The sequence below is a fragment of the Cydia pomonella genome, chromosome 8 (assembly GCF_033807575.1).
Source record: "Cydia pomonella isolate Wapato2018A chromosome 8, ilCydPomo1, whole genome shotgun sequence".
NCBI lineage: Eukaryota > Metazoa > Arthropoda > Insecta > Lepidoptera > Tortricidae > Cydia > Cydia pomonella.
Window position 1 is genome coordinate 3,937,884 of NC_084710.1, and position 21,459 is coordinate 3,959,342.

The window sequence follows — 21,459 nt, forward strand, 5'->3', positions numbered from 1 at the left end:
ATTCGAATCCATATCAAACAAAATGTATATGTTGACTACTGATGATTTTACAACCAACGTTGAAGGGGTAATGATAAAAATTGTGTGAATACATTGTATTTATTTAATTACTAACTGTTATAATCTACAGTGACATCGCGATTTTTATTTATTTCAATTATGTTATCAAATTCAGCATACACAACACAGTTTATAGTGCTATTTAAAGCTGAATCAAAACGAACTTCGATTCTAACACTTCCATGTCTAACAAGATTCCAGTGTGAAGTTGAACTAGCAGATAAATCAGGAGTCAAATCAAAACATAATAAAGAATAACCACCCATATAGTTGGATCTGCTTATAGCATTACCTTCATTATGGAAATGAATACCAGTACCAGAAAACAAAGTATGATAAGCAGTGGCTATTAAACCTGAAGAGTTAAATGAGGGTTGTAATGTTTTAGAAGGAATTTCGTGACCATCTACATACAAACTAAATGAATTCATATGATAATGTTGGAAATTGAATGGATTTATAGCTAAATTACCGTTAAACCCAGAGTTTGAAACAAATCCAATAATACATCTTTTAGGAACTTGCCCGAGAAATATATTATCCAACGTTTTACCCTGTATACCTGCGGGTAATGTTATAACTTTAACTTCCGCTCTTGTTATCGGGTATTTGGCAGTTGTTGTTGCTAATACTTTTTGATGGGCTAACAAAACACTCGGATTTATTCTCGCTCTTCTGATAATGAGACTGGCATCTGTTATTTGTACTTTAAATTTACCATCCTTATGACAAATTAAATTAAATGCTTCTTTCGAACGGACTAATTTTATTCGCATTTCCATACCATTAATAAGAAATTTCTCTTGGTTAAATATGTCACCATGCAAGTGTCCGATCATTTCAACTTCATTGCTTTCTTTGACAAACTCCATTCTTTCGTGAAATCCTTTGTTATTCGAGTCAACACTGTCCATGTAGTTGGGGGTATCTTCATACCACAATCCACAAGTCAAATGAGATTTTTTGGCTCCTGAACCATAATTAAGCAGATTTTCCATATAGGCTCGGTAAGCATATGTATTGTTTGGAGGTGATATGAGCTTCTGATTTAAATAGATGTCTAGCTGGCTAAAAAGGGAATGTAACCAATTATTAACTGGGGCAACGTCTGCGTCAGCTTTTATTTTCGTTCCATCCTGATTCAATATTTTGGCCTTTATAAGCAACAAAGTATGTGATAGATCAATGTAATCATCGCCCGACCCGGGAACTTGAAACTCGATAGGGCCATCATCACTTAGTGATGAAATTGGTTTATAATGAATCCACTGACCACTTTCAATGCTGGTTTGAGTTGATGGTAGAGCAAATAAGTCTAACTCAGATTTGGCGCACTCACATGAATGACTATGTAAGAATGACATTTTTTAGTTTGAAAATATATCTTCAATATTATTTTTCTTTTGTTTTTTAGCTCCTCTTCGTCGCGATGCTTTTAAGTTAATGAACGGTTCACGTCTTTTTGTAGACATTTTATACCCAGACCCCGACATCAATGAATCAATTTTTTCATCTGCTTTTCTTTTTAAGTTGGCACTTGCTTCTTTAAACCTAGATCTAATCGAACTATCCATTGGTCGTGAGTTTACCATATCGGATAAAAGGCCGATCCCTGCATCTAAAGTTTCTTTTCCCACTGTTTTAAAACCACTAGATAATAATGGTAGCACAGACCTAAAAAGACCACCCAAAAAACTTCCAATTCCATGTCCTCGTTGAAATGGAACCCCTTTATATACAATTCCGATACCAGTGCCAGCTTGATGTGAATAGTAATGTTCATATGGACAGGAGATAGATGATCTTTTATAATTCATTTTATTCGTTGGAAGTGTAGTTTCACGCAAGAAGACCCAAACTGGAATGGTATTCTAGCTCCGGTAGTTGATCTTATATCTATTTCTATAGTATCAAATTCTCTTCGTAATACGGGTACATAGTGAGCAGGTGAGAAAATATGTGTTTTGTAAGCACCATAGATAAACTTAGTTGGATCTAATGGTATTATTCTTAGTAATGCTGTTATAACATCTCCCACCACTTGTGGATGAATGATATCAGTATAAACGAACATTTGTGAGGGTAAACCTAAGTATAAATTGGCTGGATGTTTTCCCATTGAGATGTCTTTTAAATTTGATCTCGGTGCAAAGCCTAACTGCAGACTTAATATGGGAGTTGTTGTAATTGACATAATTTCTTTATCCATTGCTACCGCTGACACCATTTTCGAGATTTGATCATATTTGAATCTAGCTTTATTCTTTAACAGTGGATTTTCATTGAATGCATTAAGAAAATGATCAATATTGTCATATGAAGTCGCTGGTATATGAGTTTTCATATCAACAATTTTATCTGTCTTGCCCGCATGTCCTTTTACTTTTTTTTTAATATAAATTATATTTTCAAGATCTTGAACATTATACATGGAACAAGGGTATTGAAATTCTACTAAGCCAACGACCCATTCTCCTTCTAATTTAATAGTTTTAGGTAATTTTGTTAAAAAATGGGCAGTGGTATTATCATTGTAATAATCAGATGAGCTATTACTCAACAAAGTTAAGTAAAAACTGTTTTCACTCATAATGTTTCTAAGCTAGATGACGGTATCCAGGAATTGAATTTATTGGGATAACCTCGCCACTTCACGAACACCTCCTTTCTGCCGCCAATACGCCGCGAGCGTATTATTTTATCGATTTTATACTTGATGGAGGGGTGATGAGTTACTTTTTGTAATTCTTTAGAATAAAATGTACCAATTATAGGTTCCCCTTCTAAATCTTTTAAAGTATAAACAACCCACGGATACCTATTAATAACGGATGCAATCACAAATATTTCATCACTCCAATTAGTTTCATAACCCTTTTGAAATATATGTTTATATTTTGTTATCCTTACATGATCACCTACATTTAGCCTTGCCTTTCCTAATAAAGGTCGTGTATAATTTTTTCGTTCGTATAAGTTACACCAAACAGTTCTTATATTACCAAAGTTAACATCAACTGGACGCATTTTTATGCTGGAATGATAGCTATGGTTATATGAATAAAGAAGATCTTGTAATATATTAGTGTAATTGTAAGTGTTATTATGAGTGAAATAACGCCACATTTTTGTTTTAAGAGTTCTTTGAAATCTTTCAACTATGCTAGCCTTAATATCTGGATTATTGGTAGTATAATAATTTATATTCTTGCTTTTAAAATAAGCTCTTACTGTCTTTGAAACAAATTCTGTACCCTTATCAGATTGAATGTGTCTAGGAGTTGCATTTGCTTCCGTAAATATGCTTTCAAAACATGTTTTAACCGTTTCAGAATCCTTCTTTTTCATTACTCTTGCAAAAGCATATTTACTAAATACATCAATAACACAAAGAATATATTTATACCCATCGTTGTATTCACTATAGGTACGCATATCACTTAGGTCAGCTTGCCATAGTTCATTGTAGTTAGACAGGATGTATTTGTTACGCGAAAAACGTTTATGAACAGGTTTATGTAGAGTGTACGCTTCTTGGGACTGCAACCATTTTTTCACTTCCTCTCTATTCATATAACCTTTCATTTCCTTTATCAGATTATTTAAACTACTATACCCAGCTGGATTTGATACATCGTAGTATATTCTATTTATGTCTAATAAGGAGTCCATTTTTCCCACTCTAATTTCTTATGAGATCTCGTTTTTGGCTTAGTAGATAGAGGAGTAGATGCGTTTTTTTCTGTTATTGATAAGTTTTGAGCGCTAATAGAAGCCTGCGAAGTGCGAGGTTCTGCTGAATGGAGTTTATTAATAAATTCCAAATTTGTTGGGTTACCAATACATGACGTTGGCACTTTTATCTCATTTAACATACTAGCGAAATCTTCCCAACCGACTGGTTTTGGGCGTTTAAGCGGTCTAACCACATCACCTACCAAATCGAGAATATTACTGTTTCGTATAGTCTGACTGTTTATAACTACTTCACCGTTCTCCTTCCACCAAATTTTAGGTTTATTCAAAATAATATTTTGTAGTAGCGTCTGTGTTTTTGTCTTGTAAGATTTAGGTATAACATCTATAATATAAGATGGAGAATATTGTTTAGGTAAATTAAACTTTGATCCACCAGGAGGTGTAGCAAAAACATTCGTTTCAGGCTCAGGTAAATTCAAATTTCCGCTCAAGTTTTCAGTAAATGATTTCTCAATACGAACATTTTCATCCTTTTGGACGTCATTCTCCTTTTTATTGGATTCCGAAGCAAAGTTGTAGATCTTATCGCTAAGGTGGTTAACTTCATCCATCTCTATTGGTATTTTAAATGGTCTTCGGTCTGTTTCAGCAAAATGTAAATATCGTTGTAGTGCTTGAGAATATAAAGCCCACTTTTCTCGATCATTTATTTTCCTTCTAAGAATTTTATGCATTTCGCCATCTAGACGAGATGTTGAATTTTCCACCTGGTTGTCACTTCTTTTAAGTCTTTCAATTAATTCTGGTTCTACTAACAACATTTTCTTTGTATTCTCCATTGTGTTTAAGATAAGGAATTTACCAAAGCACTTAAAACTGCACCTAAAATAATTGGTAAAAATGCACCCCCTTTCTGAATAATAATAGTTTTTCTAAGCTTGTTCTTGCCTTTTGAAACTAATTTTCGTAATATATCCTTATATTTTTTGAGTTTGGATTTTACTTTGTTATCTAAAGGAATTTTCCCATTTAGAACATTATAGATACATTCACAAATGATATTGATCTCCTCTTCATCACACGATTTAAGTAAAGCTGTGCGATATTTCGGTTTAAGTAACTGAAGTGCTTTTAGTAAATGTTTATAGGTGCTTACCCTTGAATGCATCATTTAGAACTGACTAAAACTTGATGATCCTTGTTGTATTTAAAACCTTTCTTTGGGATATACACCGTGCAATGACCATCAAACGGGAATATTTTAGTTTTAAAACGGCACATGTCATCTGTATTTTGTTTTAGATCAATCATGAGATAGCCGTGGGCGTGTTTAGTAGCATCCTTGTAAGCTTCGTCCACGAACTTTGAATTTTCTGGGTAAACTTGACGAGCCAAATAACGTATTTGTGTTTTATCTCTAGGGTTTTTAAAGAACACTAAATAACTTGTATTCAAAGACATATCACGTTGACCTTTACCTTGATGAAATATATTTTGTGTGATATAAAACACGCTCAAGTTTCTGTGGTGACTGCCTTTCGTAAAAATATCGACAATTCGTCCATCTGATTCCCTCATTAAATCATCTATTATAAGCAGTTTAGGTTTTTGACCATCAAACATAGATATGTCGGGTATTCCTTGATTATAATTAACATTTTCTAAATTGTATACAGGTTGCATTTCATCATAGCACCAAATAATTTCGTCAAACTCAACATTACATATTTCGTTTGAATTTTCCAAAAAACTTGTGACAAATTTAGTTTTACCACATCCACTAGGACCAGCTACAATAGTGGTAAAAGGATGGTAAAAATGAATCATTTCTGACCAGTTTAAAGTGTGCATGTGCTGATGTCACGAGAAATAAAATTGAAGTGACATATTTCATTTAATTCAGGTATTTTAAACTAAACCACGAAGGTTACTTGCCGATGAGGGATCACAAGAAAATAATATAAATCAATTATTACTTATAAAAGTTTTTATTTTTGAGATTATATAATAATATTGTCATTATAATCTAATTTTACTATCACTTCGGAAAAATAAAGAACCAAGAAGAATACACATACACGTTTTTTTTTTTTTCACTATAAACAAAAAAACTTTTTTTTTTTTATTGCTTACAAGGAATATCAAACAAAATATTCTTACAAACAAATATCATAAGTGAGACGACAATAACGACTGTAAAATAATAAAAATAAAATCACAAAATAAAAAATTACGATACAACTTTCTCTTCGTCGTTGTAGGGCACTATTATAAAGGAGCTAGGAATTTCAATTATATCCTAAAAAAAAAAAAAGGAAAAAAAAAATACATTAAAGTTATAAATACAGTATTTTAAGTTACGATTACAAAATATACATTTATTAACGATTATAAAATAAAAATAAAAGCAACTATGTACAACAATAATGATAAAATTATTTATTGTTCTGTGTATCGTTAGAAAACTACTTGTGCTTAGTGATTAGGAATGCGATGATGACCCCATGCCAGGGTGTCTGTTGAGTTTTCAATTAAATACCTTTTCGTATCATTAGCAGACAGTGATATTTTATGAATTCTTTGTGTGTATATTATGTGTTTTATAGTTTTAAATCTCAACATTGTATTCAGTTGAGTGGATTTTGAATATAAACATTTCTTATACTCTTCAAGTTTCATTTTACTGGTAACGGATTTGTTGACTCCTTTGGCTTTAACTATAAGTTTGTTTTCATTCTGAATATCCATGGCATACATTTTTGATCGAAGACCTATAAATTCTTTGAAAATTTTCCCTTTTAGTTCATCTTTGAAATAACCCAATTTCATGTTGTTTACTAAAGGTAAGCCATACTGATTGTTAATGGGGTAATCAGATGTGTCAAAATATGTGTCAAGATCTGATCTAATATCTTCGTAAACATTTTCAGTAAATATTTGGTAAACTAAACTATCGGTATCGGTGTAAAGTAGTTTTAATTTTTCCCCCTGATATTTCTGTTTCATATATTCATAATGAAAACTATACATCAGGGTTTTAGATAAATCTAAAACACAAAAACCAAGATATATTGGTTTGTTATAAAATACTTCCGTTTGTTTTAACTGAACAGCTGCAAGATTTTCAGAAAATATTGATATACTATGAAATTCAGGTTTGGCTATTAAAGACTGAACTCCTAGAGAATTTCCATTATTTTCCCAGTGATTTGTTAATCTGACATCAACACGTTTCAAAACGTTCTCCATTGTTTTTCCATACACCGCATTGTTCATTAATTTATAAAAATCTTTCTCAAATACAGAAGTTGCATGCATTCGCATGTGAGTATTTAGGTCTATATAGCACTTCATCCAAGCAGATTGTTCAAATCGCAATATTTTGTGAATTTTTACTAGCTTTAATCCATTTTTTAAACATTGCTTTAAGTTTCTATAATGAATTACATAGTTACATTTTTTGTTTAAATGAGCTATTAGCTTTTTTTCTTTTGAGTCACCTAATATCACATTTTCTGGACAGAAAGGTAAATCAGAATGAGCGTCATGAAACTCAAATGGATATTCTAAGTCAACCTCCAGGATAAAACCATGATCAGCATCATCTGGAATATCAAAATGGGTATCCACATCCACCCATTCAAATTTACCCGTAGGAAGATGTTGTGACATAGCCCAGCCATAAAGGTTATTGGCATCGAAAAACATTAGAAAGGAACTCGGTATATTTTGATCATATTCGGTTTCCGTCATAAACTTGTTATTCGCTTTTGCATATCTGTTGCTGCATTGCGAAATACCGCCGCGAATATTTTTTGAAATAAATGTGATTTTATCAACCTCTGTCAAAAGTTCTAATTCTATTTTTGTTACACGTAACATTGCATCCCAACTTAAACCGGGAGCAGTATAATAGTGAGCCGGATCTAACCCATATGTTTTCATACAAACGTTCCTAAAATTTTCGAAAACATCAGTTAAAAGTAAAACATCTGTTTTCAAGTATAAGTCAGAATATTCACCCATATTTTTGCAGTTAAAATGGTTCCATACATCCAATGCATGTTCGTAATCACTTTGTTCGATGTCACTTCCGGTCAAAGAATTATAAAACTCTTTAAATTGAGGAAGAGATGTTAATTTCAGACAATCGAACGATTTCATATATTCGTATGGATATATACCCTTACGTATCAGCCGTTTAAAATCTGCCCCACTAGGAAAATTCAATTTCAGATCGTAAAACTGTTCGGGTTTTAAATCTTTAGTCAACTTATCAAGACTACTAGCCATGAATTTCAAAGAATCAACAAACCTTAATTTCATTATACGATTATTAACTTTTATGGATTTTGTAAATGATATGTATTTTTCTTTGTTTTGGGGGATAATTTCTATTTTACCTTCCTCAAAACCTAACCCGAGGATAATAAAATGGCTATCATAATTACTCAAATTATGAACAAATATGGGTACAAAGTCAGGAGACCTATATTTTTCGTTACAATGTGAATGAACGACTCCTTCATAAAGTCCCGTTTGCCAGTGGTAATAAATTACCTGTTCCCCGTTTAATTTTTTTCACAAATATAACAATGACTACTTTGTGCAATATTTACTTTGTTATCTTCAGTCAAGGGTTGAGGGGTTTTTACAAACGTGTTTTTGCAACAAATTCGTTGTAAATCCTTTTTTAACGAATCCATGAAGGTACGAGCACAGTTTTCACCCTTATAGGTCCTATACACAGATAATTTATCGTTGTAGGAGCACTTAACATAATATCCATAACTATAGACTTCATGTTTTTGAATATTAGTGGTTGAAGATGTAGTTTTATCGAAATTATTAGAATGTGGAATCGGATTTAAAAATGCTTCGAAATCAGCATATACAACGTAGGGGATTCGTAACTTACGTTCATAATTCTTGAAGGTAAGCATGTTAGAGGGAACTAGTTCATTAAACCAATTTCTTTGTTTGTGTTGTTGTGATGGCAATTTAGTACACACATGAAAACAACCATTTTTTTGGTGGCTTTCTAAATTTTCGTTTGATGTAAAGTTTAGTAAACACCCATCGCAAATAAAAACACTATGATCTCTACTTTTTAATTGATTAGACACTAATCGAGATAAGTTACGAATCCAACAATAATGTCCTCTGCTACCTTCGGTTATGTACAATAAGTTCAAATGATTTGTTTGTTTACACTTTGAAAGGTGCAAAGGACCCACAACATCATGTTTTTTGCTTTGTGGTTTGTATTCCAATCCAAAAACATTAATACTCAAGCTATTCAGAGTCTCAAACTTAGGAATATCAGTAAGTTTCATTGGGAAAGAAAGTTGTCCAAAGTTCAATTTATCCTTATGTTTCATGTATGTGCCCACAATATTTGCATGGTTATTCCTTTGAGGTGGATATAAACCTGACAGTACAGCCCATCGAAAACATTCGTAATCATTATTTTGAACATTAATTATAGCCTTTTTATTGTGTATATCACGCGGTAATTTTATGTATGATGAACCATGCAACGGATTATATTTGTTTATATTCACATCTAGATAATTAATTTTTTGTAAACTCCAGCCACTATCCTTTTTTTCAAAATTTGATAATCTCATTAACATTTCATTCAAGAGAGATAAAAAGATTTCATCGCTATCACTGCTTCTGGTAATGATATTGTTAGTTAATTGAAAATCAAAAGTATTTGTAAGTTGTTTTGTTTCTTGAAAGAAATCTGCATAAAGAATGAAGTTAACTTTTAAGCTACAATGACTTGTAAGTGAACGGTTCCACAATGTCTGTATTTTTTCTCTATTATCCTGTAAAAATATTTCAGGGGTTTCAAGATTACCAAGAGTACTATTATTAGAGACGACCCTATACGTTGCAACCCTATTTTTAAAAGCACTTTCAATCAACTGAACATTAATTAGTTCATAATCTGAATGTAAGACATTGTTTTTGTGTCCGTTGCTATTTACATGGTTTGCATAAAATTTTTTTGAAACATATATACGACACACAGAACATTCGATTTTATCACTATTAATTGCACTTACATCGGTATCAGGTGCTTCAGGTGATGCAGAGGTGAAAAGGTCACGACTGGTTGACGGGCAGTTTTTCTTGTAAGATCTATCTTTAACCGGATCCGCTGCAGTTCTTTTTTTCGTACCGGTTTTATCGCTGTTAATTGCATTTAAATCCGTATCAGATGCTTCAGGTGGTGCATAGGAGGATGGATCACGACTAGTTGATTGACGGTTTTTCTTGTATGGGATATCGATACCTGGATCCACCGTAAGTCTTCTTTTTATACCGGTTCCGACTTGTGAAGTTCTGTGAAAGGAAAAAAGAAAACTAATTATTATACTTACTCATTTAACACATCATTAAATTAGTATTCACACAATTACCATTATAAAATATACTAACTAGATTCTTTTTTACAATGCAAACAATATGCTTGCATTGGTAGAACCCCATCTATTTCATCAGGGTTAGATGTAAATGAGACATCCTGATAAGATTCCATATGACCATTACAAGGTGTATAATAAGGTATTATATCCCAGTCTTCAATAAATGAATTAGGTAAAACCCCTTCAATATACCATAATCTTATAAATCTGTGGAATTTTTGAAGTATAACAACTTTATTAAAACACGCTATCTCATCTGAAGTAAATCCCGACCGAGGATAAAATTGGAATGCCATTATAAGAACTGTATCACACACCAATATAACCTTGACAGTTGACACTTAAATGGATAATGGTGTAGAATGGCTGGGAATGGGTGGTCGGGCTGCTTATATATTAAGCTCCTACTCCCACTCAGCAACACAATAAATTCATGTTTTAACAAGTTTAGCGAAACGCGACAGAAACAAAATAAAAAAATATGACAAGTTCTTGCAAGTACGATGGACGATACCAAGTAGTTGTAAATAAAATAAAAAATAATACTCACGTTTTACGTTGCAACTGGCTGAATAGTTCACCGGCATCGTATAAAGCTTGATCTTCCTCGACATCTTCACACACTTTATTTAGTTGCGAATCGTATATATCACTGTTTAAGTTATCCATAGTAACTGCTTGAACAGAATGAAACTGAACTGGTGGTCTAAAGATACTATATAATTCACCCTCAGCAGCGGCCTTTTTATATGAATTTGTGTTTAAAAAAAACCTCAGGCACGCTAGTGGGAACAGAGGACCACCTAGGAAGAGACACGTTTTAACAGGATTTTGAAAGTCACTACCCCATCTATCTAACTGGTATAAACAGGAATGCAATAAATTATAGCACTAAATAACGGAAACTTTGTTTACATATACCTACAAGTTGAAACCTGACCTAAAGACGGCCATGTTAACTGTCTATCAATAATTAGCAGTCAATTTCTCACATATACCAAACTTATTTACGAGTGGATAAAAAATCAAGACAACACAAATGTCTCGATCAATAATAATCTGGAATCAATAAATTTAAGACAAAAACTGCTAACATATAGGTAAATATGTAAAATATTTGGTATGAAATCATCACCCATTATGTATATATACAATAGTTTAGGTATAATTCCTATCGTAAATACACATTATTGATTTCTTAAAAGGTTTGAAAGAGACAGCAACGTGCGAGTGCAAATCCTAACGTAACAGAGGTGGCTATATAAAAAACCCTATTGAATAAAAATAGTATAGGTATGATACCTAGTCGTAAGTACATACAGAGTAAGTAAGTATGTAATTGTATATAAATAAATGGGCGTTGCAAACAATACAGGTTTGAAAGAGACAGCATGAAAATCGTGGCACGTTAAGGGCCTATATAAAAGAAATACCTAATCTTAAGTACATAAGAAAAGGAAGTAAATATGTAATTATATATAAACAGGCGTTGCAACCAATATTGTTCTCGCAACGTAACAGAGGTGGCTATATAAAAAAACCCAATTGAATAAAAATAGTATAGGTATGATACCTATTCGTAAGTACATACAGAGTAAGTAAGTATGTAATTGTATATAAATAAATGGGCGTTGCAAACAATACAGGTTTGAAAGAGACAGCATGCAAATCGTGGCACGTTAAGGGCCCATATAAAAAAAATACCTAATGTTAAGTACATAAGGAGGAAGTAAATATGTAATTATATATAAATAGGCGTTGCAACCAATATTGTTTTCTCAAAGAGCTGTACAGTTTGAAGGAGGCGACATGCAAAATCGTAACGTAATAGGTGTTCATATAAAAAAAAACCTATGTAATATAAATAGGTCAGGTAAAATACTTATTCCTAAGTAGATATGGAGTAAGTAAATATGTAATAATTATTAAATTAATTAATTGTTGCAAACACGTACAGAATAAATAAGATCGGAGTGAGACCACAGGCAGTAACAATAGCATGTCGCCGAGTCGTGGTAACAATAGAGACAATAGAAAGGGCCGGCGAGGGTTTTATGGTAGAGTCGACGAGCGTGTATTGTTTATGTAGCGGAGTGCAGAAGTGATAGAAGGAGACTCCGGGCACTGTCGGGACCTATCGCAATCGATCCAAATGGGGCCCTATTTGTTTTTTTTTTTTTTTTTTTTTTTTTTTTTTTTTTTTTAGGTCGGGCAGACTGGGATCAGGGGTGGGACACCTGGTGGGCGAGGGGCGGAGCTAAAGGGGGGGCGTGAAACCATGGGGCAGAACCGGCGCTTCTATACTACTATCTTTTCTGAGTATCATTCATACCGTGGTGTACTGCGCTTCCACAGATATTTTAGTGTGCGTCAAGATTTGAAAGCCGCTAAAGGACATTCAGCTCGCGTACTGAAGGCCTATCTGCCTTTCAATCACCCTTGCATATTCGAGCGATAGAGAGGCAGATAGAGAAATTTTGATTTTCAATTTTTACGGTAGACCTTCTGTTCTGCTTTCTTGTCGCATATCGTTAACAGTTAGTAAGCCATTAGCAAATGCGCGTCATCGCGGTACAGTCACGTCCGAAAATATCGATACGGACAAAGTTTTAAAAATATGTATACACTACCTTAATATATGGGCAATAAAATCGTGTATACTTATTTTTGTCACTTTGTCCGTTTCGATATTTTTAGACGTGACTGTACGTTCGCTAAATCTATAGAATAACATTGCAGAAAACTCGATCGTGATTAGTCTTCTCGCTGCGACGATCTTTTATAATTTAATATTGAATAAATGAAATGAAATGAAATAATTTTGCGGTTTTTGACAAGCCCTGTACCAAGTTTGGCGAGTACACAAAAGCGCAGCGTGCACTGGCGCGGAATGGGCTTGTCACGCGGGTATTGCTGACAGATCAATGCACCGACCGGTTGCACTTCCCCGAAAAAACGTTGGATGCGGCACACTGCAAAAACATTCAGGTTTGCGATGGATATAAATCTAAATGTTTTACTTTTATATGTTTTTTAGTGAATTTAAGATATAAAATGCTAACTTTTTATAGTCTTAAGGCCGGATTCGAACTTTAATATACGTCAAATATTAGGTCTAGATGCGATGTGGATCGGATATGTCAATTGCTGTATGTCAACAAGTCAAACGTCAACAGTCAAATTGCGCAGTGATATATATACCTACAGAGTGAAGATAGACCAAGCTAACTTTGCATGCTACTTGCCTTGAAAAAGTGTGTCAATGTCATAATTAATATATATCTATATATAATATCTATTCCTCATATACTAAGTCTTAATTATATAATATTTAAATGAGGTCTGTGTAATATCTACAAATGTCAACTGCATCCTAGGAGCCCAAGTCACAGGCATAGCGTAGTTTGGGATCCACTTGTATTCGTGTGTCGGGAAGATTGTTTACTGTTGTCAATAAATTATTTTTATATATTTATATTTTATATCAAATTTCTATGAAATATGACGATTATTATGACACTCTTTCACTTGTCTCATTCAAGTTGGTTAGATGGACTATCGTTTTACAAAATTTGACGGTTTGGTGTTCTACATTGGTCCTTCATCATCACAGGTCCTATACTGACTGACTATACGGACGAGAGCGGGGTAAAGGTAGGAACTTAGGTGGGATTAAGGCTTATTTTTTAGGAATTAATGCACATTTTAATGAATTTGCATAAAGAAAGAAAACCAAATCATTTTATAGTGTTTTGTGAGAAAGATTATAAAGTTTCATATATTTTCGATAAAAGTTGCAGTAGTAATAAGGTTACAACTGAAAGAAATAGGGGTGACTTCAATATTTTTTTCTTCACTTATTTGAATTTAAATAGATTTTCCGAAAATCCATATCATTTCTCATGTCTTGTAGAGTGTTTTATGTTTTTTTTCCTCGTAGAAAATGCCGTAATTAATATAAAAAATGGTTCAGAGTAACTCAGTTTTACGCTATTTTGCGGGAGGAGCCTTAGCAACGGGTTTGGTGACTGTGGAGGCCGATGAGTGAGCGGTATTGGTCCTTAGGTACATTAAAATTAAGTTGCCAGTGTTTTTTCTCTAGTCAAATGTTAATAGGCAAATCAATAAAATGTGTCATGAGAGTTAGTTCGGTTTTTTTTTTTCAAAAACTTGGAGTAGGTACCAAATACTGTCCGCCCGTGTCCATATTATGAACACAGGAATTTTTGCTTTTATGCCCTTCAATTTGTGACACAATTTTCACATTCTCGAAATACAAATGTTGGTTTCTATCTACTGTATTATCTGACTCCAAGGGTTTAACTAATTGGTGAGAAGGGAAAGTCACTTAGCACGGAAAATATAAAAGTTTATTACTTCACTGTTACACTACACAGATCAAGGTTAAAACTTAATTGCTTCTACGAACACTATACCTATGTATAGTTGGGAGAGAACCGAGCTAGTCGAAAGGCGGGGGACAACTGCCGGGGCCCGCGCCTCGCGGCTTGCACGTGGAATGCCATGTCAGCATTCCTGCAACTGTGTACACATGTGTCCCTACAATAGTCCTCCCAAATTTTTTCTTAAAAAAAAATTTTTACAAAATAAAATAAAATCATAAGTTCGGTCAACATGAATAGCTTGGTATCGCCTCTCTGCCAGTGAACGTTCGACCTAACACTTCGCTGTAACCGTATACTGCGCGCTCTGCACTTCGCGGCGGCCGGCGGGCGATACCAGGAATTCATTCTCACACGATAATACACTACAGGGTATTATGACTACTGTTGTTTACAATATACAATGTAACTGCATGACCTGTAATGAATGGCAAAATTTAAAGTGCACATAATTCGAATAAAAATAATCACGAAACTAAAATGGTGCTTTCATAACTTAAACCTAAAAACACTAATCCTTAATGTCACTTGCACAAGAAATAACGGGAAAAATCTGATGCAATGAAATCTAATTGAAATAACGAATCTTTAAATATCTAAAATATTGAACAATACTGCAAATAAATGACATACTTATTTCTTGTGCAACGACTTCCAAAGTAAAACATTATATCTAAGCATGTTGTTACACGTGTTGAAAGCTACTTAGTTTTGCGTTTATGCAACGATATAGAATCAACTAATTGACAATTACAACAATAAATGAATAAAACTAATAATGAGTTTAACCTCATACGATAACATGTGTTGTAATGATGCAAAATGTAATTACTCACAGGTTAGCTAGTTGTAGCTACATAACCAGTATAACTTGACCTACTGATATTCTATATCAAAACGAATAGGGCTGCGGACGACTCGTCCACTCTTAGTTGTCCTAAGGCTAGGCCGTAAATCCGTAGCCTCAGGTCTCAAGTTAGTCTGTCTGTCAGTTATGTCGGTAGTAGTTTGATCCGACTCTAAGTCGCTCGAATCATTTAACAGATATGCTGGCTTGAGTCGATCAATTGAAATATTTACTACACGGTCAGGGAGCTTAATTTTAAAAACTTTATCATAACGTTTCACAACTTTAAAAGGTCCGTCATAGGGTGATTTAAGTGGGCGTCTAACTGTATCATCGCGCACAAAAACTTTAGTACATGTTCTCAAATCGGGATGGACAAAGAATGATTTTGAACTACTATGAGATTTCAGAGTGGGCTTTAACTTACCTATTGTTTGACGTATCCGTTTCACGAGACTATCGTCGTCGCCTGACTCTGCTTGATTCGTATCATAAAAATCACCTGGTAATCGTAGATTCCTCCCGAATGTCATCTCGGCAGCGCTAACGCTATTGTCGCTTCTTAGTGCTGCACGGAGACCAAATAAGACTGACGGTAACTGGTCTACCCATGACTTACAGTCTAAGCTTGCCTTAAGCGAGCTTTTCATGGACCTGTGGAACCTCTCCACCAATCCGTTGCTCTGCGCGTGGTAGGGCGTTGTTCTTAATTTTTTGATACCTAAAATTTTGAGTAAATTATTGAATAAATTGCTCTCAAATTGTCTACCCTGATCGCTGGTCAGCTTGAGTGGGCACCCATAACGAGTTATCCAACCGTCGTAAATGGCTTTCGCAACACTCTCTGCGGTGATCTCTTTGACGGGAAAAGCTTCCGGCCAACGCGTTTTCCTGTCTATGACGGTAACACAATACCTATACCCCTCCTCCGTAGTGGGTAAAGGTCCTACTATATCCACGTTAATGTGTTCGAACCTATCGACGGGTGGATACTCATTAAACTCTGACAAGGTGTGCCTTGTTACCTTAGCTCTTTGACAGTGTAGACAGCATTTCGCCCAAATTCCTATATCACGATTCATACCTGGCCAGAAGAACCTACTAGTGATCATTTTCCTTGTAGTCCTTATTCCTGGATGGCTAAGGTTGTGTACTGACTCGAATGCTACTTTCCTAAAGTCAGTAGGCAAATAAGGTCTAATATTGCTAGTTGAAGTTTCGCAATAGATTGCCTTATCGCCAGTGGGCAAAAATACCTTTCTGAAATGTGAGCTGTTGTTTTCACCGAGCGCTTCGTTGGAAATGAAGTAGTCACGTTGCTGTGCGTCAGCAACTGCACCGTAGTCGAGAATCGTGGGACAGGAAACCGTTTCTATTCGCGATAAACAATCTGCCGGAATATTATTCTTACCCTCTACATATCGAATGTCTGTTGTAAATTCGCTAATAAATAACAACTGCCTTGCCCTACGAGGCGTTTCCTTGTTGTTATCTCCGTTTTTGAATGCATAAATGAGGGGTTTGTGATCTGTAAAAATGATTAAAGGTTGCCCTTCAAATATTTTTCTAAAATAACGAACTCCGAGAAAAATTCCTAACAGCTCTCTGTCGTAAGTACTGTACTTCTGCTGTGCGTCCGTCAGTTTTTTAGAGAAATATCCTAAAGGTTTCCATGAGTCTCCTACCTGTATCTGTAGAACTGCACCAACTGCTCGGTCTGATGCATCTGACATCAGCGCCATGGGAGCATCAACGTGAGGGTGAGACAATGTAGCCGCGTTTTTTAAGCTTTGCTTACATTTCTCAAACGCCTCAGTCGACTCTGCTGTCCATACGATCTTGGTTTTGTCCCGCTTCTTGCTGTTATGCAGATACTTGTTGAGCTCTGCTTGGTATGATGCTGCGTTTGGTAAATGAGCACGATAAAAGTTAACCATACCTAGAAAACGGCGTAAGTCCTGTACCGTCTCGGGTTTCGGGTAGTCTGTGATTGCTTGCACTTTCTCTGGCAATGGCCGTATGCCCTCTGTAGACACCTCGAAACCTAGAAAATCCAGTTTCGACTTACCAAAACAGCATTTTGACACGTTGATGGTGATTCCAAACTGGTTCAACCTCTCGAACACAGCTTTAAGGTGTCCCTCATGTTCTTGCTCCGAGTCGCTAGCTATGAGAATATCGTCAATGTACACAAAAATAAAATCAAAATTTGGGAAAACTGTGGTGTCCATGAATCTCTGAAATGTCTGCGCTGCATTTTTCAAACCAAATGACATTTTTGGGAACTCCCACAAACCGAAAGGCGTAATTATGGCTGTCTTCTCTATGTCTTCATCCGCCACCGGAATGAAGTGGTATGCCCTGTTGATATCTATTGTCGAAAAATCTTTTTTCCTGTCAAAATGTACGTAAAATCTTGTATGCGCGGAATTGGATATCTGTCGGACTTTGTGGCCTGATTTAACCGTCTATAATCTCCACATGGGCGAAGTTCGCCGTTCTTTTTTGGAACGACATGCAACGGACTTGCCCAAGGACTTTTTGAAGTCCTGCAGATACCCAACTCCTGCATAATTCTAAATTCTTCCCTTACCTTTTTGTAGCGATCCGGAGGCAGTGGTCTCGCTCTAGCGAAAATTGGAGGTCCTCTGGTCTCGATATGATGTTTGATGCTATGGCTAGGTGGTTCTCTGAAATTTACGGGTTTGGTAATGTCCGGGTAATTACTTAGCAAGTCATGGAAAGGGTGGTTTCTATCTAAAACTCTAATTGACGGATTACTACAATGCTCAATGGATCCGATTACACTTAAGTAGGTTAAACTGTCTAATAACCTCTTGGATCTCAAATCTACAATAAGACCATAATTAATTAAAAAATCTGCACCCAATATAGGTTGTCGGACATTAGCAATGATAAATGACCATTTATATGCTCTTCGCAAACCTAAATTTAAATCTAGAGTCTTTATACCATACGTTTTAATTTCTGAACCATTAGCGGCATATAATCTACACACACTTTCACCAATAAAGTACTTGTTTTTGACCGGTATTACACTGACCTCGGCACCCGTGTCGATTAGAAAACGAAAACCACTGTTAGAGTCTGTCACTGACAAGCGGTGCGACGGTGGAGTTGTACAAGTTTCCGCTACCTCTTGTACTCCTTTTAGTTTCCCGACGGCTCTGTTCTCCAAGCGCAAGGTGGTACGCATCGTTGCGCCTTCTCTCTATACCTGTAGTGGTAAGAACATAGCCAGTCAGGGCTTTCAGGCGTTCTTCTGGTGGTGCTCCTTCCGCGCGATGCTGAACGGCGACGCATGTTCCCTCGTGATGCGGATCTTCCTCGCGTTTGACAACGGCACCGATCCGACCGCTTTGATTGCCCCTCCAGACTGCACATCCTAGCGTCGAGTTTCTCCAAAGCAGCTAACACCGCTGTCATGTCCGGGATGGGCGTTGCTCCTCCTCGCGAGGACGATGTTTTTACCTCGGCCACGTGGGAAATCGGCCTCACCGCCTCTAGCACCTTGTCTGCGATGGCGGCCAGACTGTCCAAATTCTGCGTGTCGGCGATCGCAACTGCTGCTCTAGCCGCTTGAGGTAGGTGATTCTGCCACAGAATACACAGCGTCTGGTCAGGGACGTTGCCTCTCGCTAGATCCCTCATCTTCCTCAACAGGTGTGATGGTTTTTGGTCGCCCAGCTCCATATCGCTGAGGAGCTTCTGCAGCTGAGCCTTTGCAGAGTCCTCATAAATCTCCAAGAGCTTTTCCTTAAGGGCAACGTACTTCCCTGTTGCTGGCGGCTGAAGCAGAAGGTCTGTGATCTGCCCTATCGCACTCTTCGTCAGCTTCCCCAGCACTAGGTCATACCTCGCCTGGTCCTTGAGGTGCTGTGGATTTAGGATGGCCTCCACCTGCAGGAACCAATGCCTGGGCTGGTCCGCCCAGAACTCTGGCAACCTTGATGCCACCGTGACAGCTGCCAGGTCCAACTGCCTGTTGGTCCGTTCCTCTCTCGCTGCAGACGACGCGTCCGCCGGCGGGGGGCGCTGGTCGCGCTCCCTGACGCCGGGCGCCTCGCCTTCACCGTCTGACATATTAGAATGTCTTTGTGTACTTGCCCCGGTTCACTCCCGCAAAATGAGTTGCCCCCGATAAACAGAAAACAACTTTCCGCACTAAATCGTTTATAGTCACTATCGCGTTTTTGTCGGGGTCACCACTTGTTGGTTTCTATCTACTGTATTATCTGACTCCAAGGGTTTAACTAATTGGTGAGAAGGGAAAGTCACTTAGCACGGAAAATATAAAAGTTTATTACTTCACTGTTACACTACACAGATCAAGGTTAAAACTTAATTGCTTCTACGAACACTATACCTATGTATAGTTGGGAGAGAACCGAGCTAGTCGAAAGGCGGGGGACAACTGCCGGGGCCCGCGCCTCGCGGCTTGCACGTGGAATGCCATGTCAGCATTCCTGCAACTGTGTACACATGTGTCCCTACACAAACAAAGGCGTTTTTGCTACTCTACCCGTCATTTATATGTATATGTCATGGACCAAGTGATTAATGTGGGCATTATATATAATACCCGGGCATTATGAATAATGGCAAGCTATATCGGGCCAAGTGATAAATTATTATCTGAACTTCATTATTTATCACATTGTCTGGTCATTATGAATATTGCTACGTGGTCGTTGGGCAATTTGATAATAAAGATACGTTGGATGGATTTCAGATCCGTCGTGCAAACCCTAATCAAGGAGGTTTGTGTACAGATTGTGCTAGTGGCGCCCTTGTGCAAAGTTTTGCCTAATATTCCTCTTTGAAACCTCAGTGACCACATTTCACGCAGAAGTAGATGAAATCGATGTTAGTTATAAAAAACATTTACCCTAAATGGTTAAACCGTTGTCAAACCGTTGTTCCTGTCGGGACCTTTGCATTGCGGTTGCCCTTAAGGTATTTAACGATGCTACGATAGCTTTTATTTTCGAATAAATCGGTTGATACGGTGCGATGTGGGACGAGTCGAATTGAATAATGAAAGAGTTGCAACAATCATTTCGACGTGAAAAGTGGCTGATAGACGGGCGAGTAAGTTCGCGAACTTATGGCTCGACGACTTTTTTCGCTTGTAAAGTACGCGTACTTAGGCTCACACACGAGCGAAAAAGGTCGTCGAGCTGTAAGTTCGCGAACTTACTCGCACGTCTATCCGGGACTAAACAAGTGAAGTAATATCCAATTCATTCTTATTGGATAAGTTCGCCAGTATCAATATATTATAGTAAACACCCATATAATGGAACAGGCACGAGTAATGGAATGGTAAAGACAAATCCTGTAAAACAAGTATTTACCATCAGTTTTTAATCGCTGGCAACATTTTACCATAAACAAGAGCCAACGAGCTGCTTAAGTTTAATTTTTCATTGATATTTGTTATTTTGAAAATGAATGGCTCCATACATTCCATAACTGGAGCAAAAAAAACACAGTTTTAATTGTTTAATAATATCGAAACCAATTGCAGCAGCTTTTATTAAATACATACAAAACATAAAGGACGAATTGGACATTCAACTTTTAAAGCGCAAAGCGGTGTAGAAATTTTACAGGTGTCGGTGAAATATCAAAAACACTCCAAATTTTCTCTTAGATGTTCTATGATTGGTGCCGTTAACATAGAAGTTTTAAATACGACTACGATTGTACGGTTAGTACAAGACAGTGTACAGTGATTTTATTAGCTCTTGTAAAGCGATAGCTGGACTTTACAAGTAGTACATGGACTACCGGCCGGTGACTCCAAAATGGTGGTTAAACGCGTTTCAAGATTAATTTTTCATTCACTGCACACTCATAATTATAATCATAAATCTTTATTTGCAATAGATATAGTACTAACAGATCTTAGGCTAATATATACAGGTCCATATATCTAGTATCTTAAAGTAAGTCATGCAAATTTTACATTTTTAGCTTACTTGCTAAT